Below are 11,604 nucleotides of genomic sequence, written 5' to 3' on the forward strand. Positions count from 1 at the left end.
CACACACACACACACACACACACACACACACACACACACACACACAAAGAAAGATAATACAAGGAGAGAAAAGAAAAAGAGAAAATTTGATACCACAAATACATCATAACAGCATTATTATTATTTACATAAATGTAGTGAGAGTTGTATGACCACTGCTGAAAAAGCTGAAATTTCCTTTTTTTAACAACCGAAAAAAGTTGAACACTAAGAGCTAAAATAACTCAAATCCTAGCTAAACAATAAGAGTGGCTAAAGGCTATCTGAAAGCAAGAAGTTACAAAATAGCGGAAGCATAAAGTAGCGATAAAATAGGTAAACAATAGAAATAGCAAAAGCTAGTTAAATGCTAAAAAAGCGCAAGGTTAGCCTAATGTTCCAAACTAATAGCTGAAACCAAAAAGCTTATAGTTAAAGTAGTAAAAGGCCACTTAAAATCTGTTAGTAGCAAAATGGTATCTAGAAACACAAAGCAGCAAMAGTCTAGCTATGTCAACAGTATCAATAGGCTAGCTAAATGCTAAAAGTAGAAATAAACTAGCGAAATGCTAGAAAAAGTTTCAATAACCTAGCCTAAAGTTTCAAAATAACTTAAGTAGTAAGGCAACTAAAAATATACAAGTAGCAAAATGGTACCTAGGAGCTTAATGTTGGGAAAGGTGAGCTAAATGCTAAAAGTAGCAAAAGACTAGAAAAATGATTAAAAAACAAGCAAAATGACAGGCTAAAATACCAAAAAGCTCACTAAAAGCAACTGATATAACTAAAAAATTAAAAGTTGTCAAAGGCTAGATAAAAGATAAAAGTAGCAATAAACTAGCTAAATGCTAAAAGTAGCAATAAACTAGCTAAGTGCTAAAAGTAGCCATAAACTAGCTAAATGTTAGAAAAAGTAGCATTAACCTAGCCTAAGGTTCCAAAAGGGGAGCTAAATAGTAACAAAATAACTTAAGTAGCAAAAGGGTACCTAGGAGCTTAATGTTGGGAAAGGTGAGCTAAACGCTAAAAGTAGCAAAAGGCTGGAAAAATTATTAAAAAACAAGCAAAATGACATGCTAATATACCAAAAAGCTCACTAAAAGCAACAGATATAACTAAAAATTAAAAGTTGTAAAAGGCTAGATAAAAGATAAAAGTAGTAATAAACTAGCTAAATGCTAAAAGTAGCAATAAACTAGCTAAATGCTAGAAAAAGTAGCATTAACCTAGCCTAAAGTTTCAAAAGGGTAGCTAAATAGTAACAAAATAACTTAAGTAGTAAGGCAATTAAAAATCTACAAGTAGCAAAATGATAGGCTAAAATACCAAAATGCTCACTAAAAGCAACAGATATAACTAAAAAATTAAAAGTAGCAAAATGATAGGCTAAAATACCAAAAAGTTCACTAAAAGCAACAGATATAACTAAAAATTAGAAGTTGTAAAAGGCTAGATAAAAGATAAAAGTAGCAATAAACTAGCTAAATGCTAGACGTAGCAAAACTTAACTAAATGCTAACAGAAGCAAAACGTTAGCCTAATGCTACGACGGGCTAGCTGAAACCAAATAGCTTATAAAAGTAGTAAAAAAGCTACCCTAAAAGCTGCTGAATATTAACTAGAAGCTTAAAGTAGATGTTTAGCTATATGATAAAAGTAGCAAAGGACTAGCTAAATACTAATAGTAGCAATAAATTAGCTAAATGCTAGACAAAGTAGCAATAATCAAGCATAATATTTCAAAAGGGTAGCCAAAAATTATTAAAATATGTTGGTAGTAAAAGACAGTAGTAAATTGGTAGCTAGAAGCTTAAAGTAGCCAAAGGCTAACGATGCTAAAAAAGTGAGAAAAATGCTAGGGTAATGTTCCAAAACGGCTAAAATTTAAAGTGGTAAAAGGTCGGCTAAGTCTAGTTTGCTAAAGTAGTTTTCCATGAGGGTAATGTTTTTGACGGCCGAACATTTTATATTATGAACGGTTAAAATAGACAAAATATGCAGAAATAGTAAGTTTTCAAAAAAATGTGCAAGAAGAAAAAACCGAAAAAGAAAAGTGAACGATGTCTCAGTGTTTACACATTATGTTTTTATTTAACTGAGGATACTTATAGAAATAAGACAAGCTGAAATAGAATAATGACAACAAATATTGGAGTAAATATTTAATTACATCTTTTAAAATAACAAAGCAATCAGTTTGTTTTTGAAAGAAATAAATTCTGGCCTGTTTGCAGCTGCTCCTCCTCACTTCACCGCACTGATGGGAACTCAAATTTGGAAAATGTCTTTAGCTCGTTGCTCATCTCCAGGACAAATTAAATGGAATCAATTTATCAGACATGATTCATGCTCCACACAGATTCCTGTTTATCTCGGCTGTGATTGATGGAGATCGTTACGATGATTGAATTTTCTCTAAATGTGTTCGTGTGACAGCCGTCTGGCTTCCCTGTRTCCGACCCTCCGTGGCTCTGCCGGCTACAGGAAAACATGAAAACATGTCCGATTGGACGTGCAGAGGAGAGGTGAAGCTGCAGGATACAAAACTCAAAGATGCACATGACGTATTTTCTCTTCTGTGCATAAATACACCCCGCCCCCACATGTTTAATGGGGTTCATGTAGCAAAATTGCAGAAAGACGAGACTTGTGARAGCAAAGATAAGAATAAAACAGCATAAGAAATGACTTGATTACATTAACACACAAACAAAACTCCTGTTTGTAGCTGGATTTCTCATTTAGTCTCTGATGGTTACATAACACTGAACATCCTATAAATAACCGCAGTTCCACTGGTTCTCCTGGGTTTCCTTAACTTGTGAAGCAGGTGCAAATAAAACCCTAGTTGCAGGTGAGTTGCTGCTTTTTACAACGGCAAAGCGACATTATTACAAAGGGACATTTTGCAGATTAAAAAAAAGGAGCAAATCTCCGCAAAAAAATYGGAAATTTTGAGATTAATTTCAGAAACTTTCAAAATAAAAACAAGAAAATTCGTTGAGCTCCAACAGTCGTAAATTTTCGGGAAATTTTTCAGAATTTCTGGGGTTAATTTCAGAAATTTTGAAGAAAAAAAACAGGAAATTCTCTTATGTAGAAAAGTCGTAGATTTGCAAGAAAAAAACCCTGAAATTTCAATAATTAAAATTTTCGATATTTAAACAATATTTTCTGTCATTTTAAAGTCGGAAATAGACAAGAATTGAATTTTTCACGAAGGGCCAAAGGGCGATTCCACCTGTTTTCGCCACCTTGAGCATTTTCAACTGTAATTATTAGGTGTGTAAGAAAATATCGATGCACTGAAATATCGCGATATTTCATTTCCCGATACTGTATCGATATTCTAAAGCCCTGTATCGATTTTTAATTAAGGTTTAAAATGTCAACCTTCTTGCCAGATGTTCATTTTTATGTTGTAGTTCAGCCTCTGACCACTAGTTGGCAGCAGTGAGCCAGACATTTGGCTCCTCTACCTCTTGAGCGCCAGAGAGTAAGGGTAGCATTAGCATTGTAAGTAAACATTAGCTTTTCTTTTTTTTATTTCAGTAAGAGGTTTATATTTAATAGAATTTTTGGACAAAAAAAAATCACAATAAATTGCCTTGTTTACAGTATCGCAATATATCGGGATATATCATATCGTGACCCCTCTGTTATGATATGTATCGTATCGCCAAATTCTTGCCAATACACAGCCCTAGTAATTATAAAACAAAACACAGAGACCTTGAACCTGGACGACTTTTTTTTCTCGCAAATTTACGACTTTTGGAGCTCAGAGGATTTCTTCGTTTTTTTTCTTGAAAATTTCTGAAATCTCAAAATTTCAGAGTTTTTTGGCGGAGATTTGCTCCCCATTTTTTATCTTGCAAAGTAGCCCTAATCTGCCATCATAGCTTTTGATGGCAGAATTTTAAACTAGAAGTATTTTTTTGCAGAGAAAGGCTGAAGTTGACTGAACATAACGTAGCTGTGGTAGTTCTCGGCTGGTATCTGTGTTCTCATCAGAAGGAAGAGGAAGTCCATTCAGTGAGCTGGACCAGTCTGGAGATGCTCTCCTGTCACTCGCACTAAGTGCTGATTCTGGAGGAGTTTAAAAGCTCCCACAATCCACCTCATGGCACTCAGCGCCGTGAGGCCTGGAAACCCCATAAAGTCTATTTTTACAAGGTGGCAGGGCATAAAAACAAGGAGAAAACAGGGTCGTTTCTTGGCAACAAGCCCAACAAACTTCTTTTTTGTTTTTTCCTCTTCGCCCTCTTTCTTCGCTCTTGGAGGTTTGGCGTGTGTCTTCGTGTGTCGGGGACTAAAAATGTTTTTTTTAAACGTGTCTGTTTGAAGCCGCGTGGTCTGGAGAGCCGGTCCCTGTCTGCCATCACCCATGTCCACTTACACACAATCCAGGCCACAGTGGGAACGAAGAGGGGATTACGAGTCCGTCTGATCCTGGAGGGCCACGCACTTAACACTACTGTAAACAACGGGGCCATTAGAGTGGCTCACACTGGGCTGAACTGTAGAGGAGGGGGGCACCATCAGACCCCCAACACATGAAGGAGCAGTTGTTGAAGAATTTTATTAAAATGTGTTCTTTTAATTTGTTTTGATCTTAGTTTAATTGTAGAATTTAATTTAGTTGCAAGAGTTATAAGTGGGGGACTTGGAATCCCCAAGAGGGGCGGAGCTAGATTTTTTTGGCGAGGGGTGCCAGGGTGTTTTTCATGGGGGGGCATGCAAATAAAGAAAATCGCTCTGGTTTGAAAATTCAAGATGGCCGCCACAGCTAAATCCGAACGGCTTTAATTCAGCTGTTTTTAGAAATATTGAGCTAAGAATGTGTGGTCGTAGCAAAGAATGAACTGTAAAAACATGCTGAATGCTAGTCCTGGCTTATTATTCAGCCATTTTTACACAAAACTGAAGATTGATGTAAAAGTAACTGAAAACTTTTAATTGCTGATTAAAATTCAAGATAATCACCAAAGCTAACTTTAAAATGGTAAAATTTAGCCATTTTAAGACTTTCTGAGACTATTATTTTTTGTCGAGTAGCTAATAATGATCACACTCTGATTGCTGATGCTAATACCAAATTAAGCTAAACACTTATGCTAATGCTAATTTTACAAAGGGATATAATTTAGCCATTTTAAKACTGGCTGAGATGAAATTTGTTGTGTTTTTTTTGTTGAGTAGCTAAAACTGATCACAGAAATGCTAATCTCAAATTAAGCTAACTGCTAATGCTAATTCTAGTTTTACAAATGGCTGTAATTCAACCACTCTAAGTCTTTTTAAGATTAAATTTGTTGTGGGATAGCTAAAGTGATCACATGCATATTGCCAATGCTAATCCCAAATCAAGCTAACCGCTAATGCTAATGCTAATTTTAAAAAGGGCTATAATTCGGCCATTTTTAAACATACACAGCTGAAATTTTATACATCACAGTAGTATCAAAGAACAATCTTTAACAAAATCTAAATGCAAACACAAAATCCAAGATCCCCACCCACTCTTGAATTATTTGTGGGGTGGCACCTGCCACCTCAGCCACCCCTCTAGCTCTGCCCCTGATCCCCAATAAAACACCCAAAACTATTTGGTTCATTTTTTTCTGCTTCAGACAACCGGAAGTATCCAGCTGATTTAAACTTTCACTTTGTGTAATTTAAAGCAGTGAAGCAGCTGTCTGAGACCCGGCTGCCTGCTCTCTCCACCAGGACTATGTTTTGGCCTCCGTACAAGTCTGGATAAAAAAAGTAAACCAGTTAAAGGCCGAGTCAGGAGGAGTCCTGTCTCTGATCTGTTTCAGGCAACACGTTGTTGTTTCTGCTGATGACAGCCAGGACACAAACTTCCACAAACAATAAATCTCTTCAGATGAGACTGACTCATCGAATGCTTTTTCTTTTACTCGTTCCTTTCATCATCAGAGTCTTCGTCAATCCATCCATGAGCCAAACGCAACCTGAGCTGGTTTCCTGGTCTAAGTTCAAACATCATCATAATAATTATCTTAAACAGACATTAACAGGTTTGATCATGTTCATAAAGTATTCAATGAGCTGTCAGGTTTCCCTCCAGAGCCAAGACGCATTAGCAAAGCAGCGAAGCGTTGTTGTTTTTAGCCTCCTTTAGTGTTTCTCAGCCTTATTGTAACCAGCTCGGCCCAGTCGGGTTCTGCAGGACTCGCGGTGAAGGGCCCAGTTCTCCAGAGGGTAGCTGAGCCTCTGAAGGCCTGGCTGCTGGCCTAGAACCACAACCTCCGACAAACCGAAGCCTCGGGCTCTCTGAACCAGCACAAAGCACCTTTTCAGGGGCTCGCTCTTCTTTCTCTTTCCCCGCCGTTGGCGCTCAGCCGGGGGGTGGGGGGGGGGGGGGGGAGCACCTCATGGAACCTGGGAACGGGCAGCAGATTCATACAAGTGCAATAAAAGCAGAAAGACTCAAAACATTAACAACTTCAGCTTGTTGTGTTGATTTATTAAACAGGGTTGGAAATAAGATTTAGTTTCAGGTTGGGAGGTGGTGTATTTTATTTTATTTTGTTTTTTACTTGTACAATGGAGCTGAGAAGCAACCAAGGAACTAGAGGAAGAACATTTTCTGTAAAATGCTCGTGAAGAGCTGAAAACCCAAAACAACAGAACTAAAATGAGCAGAAAACTGACTAAACGGACCAAAATTGAAGTTAAAAGCTGATTGTAGCGAGCTAAAAGTCTCAAAATGGTAGCTGAATTAGCTAAAGGGGACGTACCAGAGCAGGGCTTCTCAAACRTTTTGGGTCTGGGGACCACTTACAACGGTAAAACATTTCCAGGGACCCCCACTGTAGTATCAAAATAAAAAATAATAAGCAGATAAATTAAAAAAAAATTGTTTGCTGTTGTTTTACCTCCTAAATGCCATGGGAATATTATCTTTTAGTATGTTCGTTCTACTAGTGTATTGTTCTCTGTGTGCATTTTTTAAAAAAAAAAATCAAAAGAACAATTTATTGAAGTTTTTTGAGAACCACGAAGATATGACTCGCGGACCCCTGGGGGTCCTGGGACCCCCCTTTGAGAAACCCTGTACCAGTGGATGACTTTTAACTTCGATGTTTTATGTTTAACTTAAACTAAACACTAAACGTCTCATTCCTGAGCCCTGCTAACAAACACTAACTGAGCTCTACCTGGTATTTCCTGTATAGAAACAGCGTTTTAACACGTCCTCTTATAAACACTGAAAAGTACGGCATGTGCGACTGACTAAATTTGAAATAAATAAAACAGAAACGCTACTAGAAGAATAAGAGTTTTACTCACTGTTGAGTTGTTGTGAGTAGCCGCCATCTTGAATTCTGAACTCTCCCACTTTCCAACTGGGAATTCCCACTGAGAGTATAATCTGAGCGTTTGTAGATTAAGTGCGATCTCACGATATGGGGCGATCACGATTTGCTACTTTTTGCCATTTTTACTCGGCAGCGGTAGTACTATCTTGCTTTGTTTTCACTGAGTCATAAATTTAACGTTTACAATTGATTTAAAGTGTATTTTTGTATTCAGTTACGCAAAAAAAAAAAGGCAGAGGCGGGGCCTCAGTGGCAGGCCGGATAAAAGTCACCCACAGGCCATGTTTGGCCTGTGAACCTTGAGTTTGACATGTAGCAAAGACAGACTTTCAGTTGTTGACTGAGTTCTTGTAAGGAGTTAACAGAAAATGTGACAAATGGACCCCCGCCCCCCCTAAAAATAACTGAACTTAAATAAAATGCATGTTTCCTCTGAGCTGACGGCTCACAGCTGCTCTGAGTTCGAGCCAAACTTTAAACTGTTCAAACACTTCCTGGCAGCTCCGTGCCTACACCCTGCATTGTGTCTATATGAAAAGAAGCAGCAATCCATAATGTTGCAACGCCTCACGACTGGTGTGTAGCAGCAAACTAAAACATATCTAAAGGGCTTTAAGGCAAGCGATTAAGTTGGGATGTATAATTATGGTCTGTTGCCTGGGCAGGACACAGAGCTCTTGTTGTTTCTGAGGAGTCGGGCAGGTAGAAACATCACTCATTCTGCAGTTTTATCTAATGACCTCCTCATCATAAAGAACGATGAGGAGGAGGAGGAGGGGGAGCTTTTTCCATACATGTCCCCAAAGCTTTCAGCAGCTCTCAATCTTTCAGCCAGCTATTGATCTGATTAATGATAGGCCGGCACCGCTAACTGAGAGGCCGGTACTGGTAAATGAGAAGGAGACGATTCATTTGTGTTAGCATCAGAGAGGCTAGTGACTAGCATGGATAAACTAACATTAGAGAGGCTAGCAACTAGCATGGATAAGCTAGCGTTAGCATTATAGAGGCTAGCGACTAGCATGGATAAGCTAGCGTTGGCATTATAGAGGCTAGTGACTAGCAAGGATAAATTAACATTAGCATTATAGAGGCTAGCGACTATCGTGGATAAACGACATTAGCATTGGAGAGGCTAGCGACTAGCATAGATAAGCTGGCGTTAGCATTATAGAGGCTAGCGACTAGCATGGATAAGCTAGCGTTAGCATTATAGAGGCTAGCGACTAGCATGGATAAGCTAGCATTAGCATTATAGAGGCTAGCGACTATCATGGATAAACGACATTAGCATTGGAGAGGCTAGCGACTAGCATAGATAAGCTGGCGTTAGCATTAGAGAGGCTAGTGACTAGCATGGATGAACTAACATTAGCATTATAGAGGCTATCAACTAGCATGGATAAGCTGGCGTTAGCATTAGAGAGGCTAGTGACTAGCATGGATAAGCTGGCATTAGCATTAGAGAGGCTATCAACTAGTATGGATAAGCTGGTGTTAGCATTAGAGAGGCTAGTGACTAGCGTGGATAAGCTGACATTAGCATTAGAGAGGCTAGTAACTAGCATGGATAAACTGACATTAGCATTGGAGAGGCTAGCGATTAGCATGTCTAGGCTGCTCACCTTCTTTATTAGACACAAACTCTTTTAAATAAAGAAAACTTTCTCTATGAACTAAACTTTTTCTAAAGAGCCCCAACTTGATAGTTCTGGCTTTTCCAATAATTCGGCTGAAGAGAAAAAAAATCACCACAGTCAACCGATAAGGGAAAATACAGCTGCTTATTCAGTTTATAACTAAAGCCGTCTGCTTCACATTGACATGTTTTGTATTTAATATTTATGCTTGATGTCATGCTGAACAGTAAATTCTCTCTAAGGAACACCTGTCAGTGCATGTCGCTTATAGGTTTTGTACATCAACCATTTTAGTTTGTCTTAATTCAAAAATGTTTGTGTCTAATAAAGTAGGTGAGCAGTCTAGGCATGCTAGTCACTAGCTTCTCCAAAGCTGATGCCAGCTTATCCATGCTAGTGGCTAGCCTCTCCAAAGCCAACACCAGCTTATCTATGCTAGTGGCTAGCCTCTCCAATGCTAATTCCAGCTTATTTATGCTAGTCGCTACCCTCTCCAAAACTAACGCCAGCTTGTCCATGCTAGTTGCTAGCCTCTCCAAAGCTAACACCAGCTTATCCATGCTAGTCGCTAACCTCTCCAAAGCTAAAGCTAGCTTATCTATGCTAATTGCTAGCCTCTCCAATGCTAACACCAGCTAGTTGCTAACCTCTTCAATGCTAACACCAGTTTATCCATGCTAATCGCTAGCCTCTCCAATGCTCACGCCAGCTTATGCATGGTAGTCGCTAGCTTTTCTGATGCTAACACCAGTTTATCCATGCTAATCGCTAGCCTCTCCAATGCTCATGCCAGCTTATCCATGGTAGTCGCTAGCCTTTCTGATGCTAACGCCAGCTTATCCATGCTAGTCGCTAGCCTCTCCAATGCTAACGTCAGCTTATCCATGCTAGTCGCTAACCTCTCCAAAGCTAAAGCTAGCTTATCTATGCTAATTGCTAGCCTCTCCAATGCTAACACCAGCTAGTTGCTAACCTCTTCAATGCTAACACCAGTTTATCCATGCTAATCGCTAGCCTCTCCAATGCTCACGCCAGCTTATGCATGGTAGTCGCTAGCTTTTCTGATGCTAACACCAGTTTATCCATGCTAATCGCTAGCCTCTCCAATGCTAAAACCAGCTTATCCATGCTAGTTGCTAGCCTCTCCAATGCTAACGCCAGCTTATCCATGCTAGTCACTAGCCTTTCCATTTCTAACGCCAGCTGATCTTTGCTAGTTGCTAGCTCTCCATTGCCGGCCTATCGTTAATCAGATCAGTAGCTGGTTTAGGAATAGATTTAGCCTCCTGCTACAAGGATGTAGCAACCGCTGGTTGCGCAATAGTCTTATTTTTGGCCCTCATACTGCACCATARGGGGAGGAGCTAAAGACAGAATAATGCAACAAATAAGCAGATATTTAGGAGGATTTTCTGAAGCTGAATCATTAAGAAGAGCTGACAGGAACTGCGTTGCTGTTTAGATTTATTGAGCGACGCAGGTGTCTGAGCGATTTACATCCCTCGTCTCCTTCACCCTGACATACGTTTCGTTTCTCATTTACGATGTGAAAACAGTTCACCTGACCTGTAGATGCCAGCTTCTGCAGCTGAATATACATGAACCTGATTCCTGAAATCTGCTGGGATGTTTGTTAAATCAACATTCTTTAGATTTATTGCAGATAGAAAATAAAAAGTGTGTTCAGGAGAAGGTTGAACACTGAAACGGTGAAACCCCCTGAGGAAGAAGATTTGGCTCGTAGCCGAACGWTGGACACTTTTCTATCTGAATGAAACTCTTCACCTCCCGCTTCAATCCTTCTTCCACTTCCTGTGATTCCTCCCTTTTCCTCTTCTTCCTCCCTCAGCAACAGTGCATGTACGTGCACTCCTGGGAGCCATGAGCGCTGAAGAGTACTGCCCTCATGCACAGTTTCAATTAAACATCATTTATGGGCACTTTTTTTTTACAAGCTTCTTTCCTGGTTCTGGTTCTGGTTCTGTCTTTGCTCCTGACAGTAACAGTTCTATATGTTCTTCAGTCCAGCCTGGCTCCGCTCACAGAGGAGGCAACAATAATCCTGTCACTTCCTGTCAGGRAAATATTTCATCTGTTCAGCTGCACTGGTTTTACAGGAAGAATTGGTTTTCTTTCTTCTGGATTAAATCTGTTCATCAATCATAAAACCTCTCTGCTCACACAGGAGTCCTTAAACCTGTTTGTTCATGCATTCGTTCGTGCGTTCATTTATGTTCGTTCTTGCGTGCGTTCGTTCGTGCGTTCGTTCGTTTGTGCGTTTGTTTGTTCGTTCTTGCGTGCGTTCGTTCGTGCGTTCGTTCGTTTGTGCGTTTGTTCGTTTGTGCGTTAGTTCGTTCTTGCGTTCGTTCGTTCATTCGTGCGTTCGTTCGTTCGTGCGTTCGTTAGTGCGTTCGTGCGTTCATATGTTCGTTCATTCGTGCATTCGATCGTTCGTGCATTCGTTCGTGCGTTCATTGGTTCGTTTGTTCGTTCGTTCGTTCATTGGTTCGTTTGTTCGTTCGTTCGTTCGTGGGTTCATTGGTTTGTTCGTTCGTGCATTCGATCGTTCGTGCGTTCATTGGTTCGTGCGTTCGTTCGTGCGTTCATTAGTTCGTTTGTTCGTTCGTTCGTTCGTG

Source organism: Austrofundulus limnaeus, unplaced genomic scaffold, assembly GCF_001266775.1.
Source record: "Austrofundulus limnaeus strain Quisiro unplaced genomic scaffold, Austrofundulus_limnaeus-1.0 Scaffold280, whole genome shotgun sequence".
Classification (NCBI taxonomy): domain Eukaryota; kingdom Metazoa; phylum Chordata; class Actinopteri; order Cyprinodontiformes; family Rivulidae; genus Austrofundulus; species Austrofundulus limnaeus.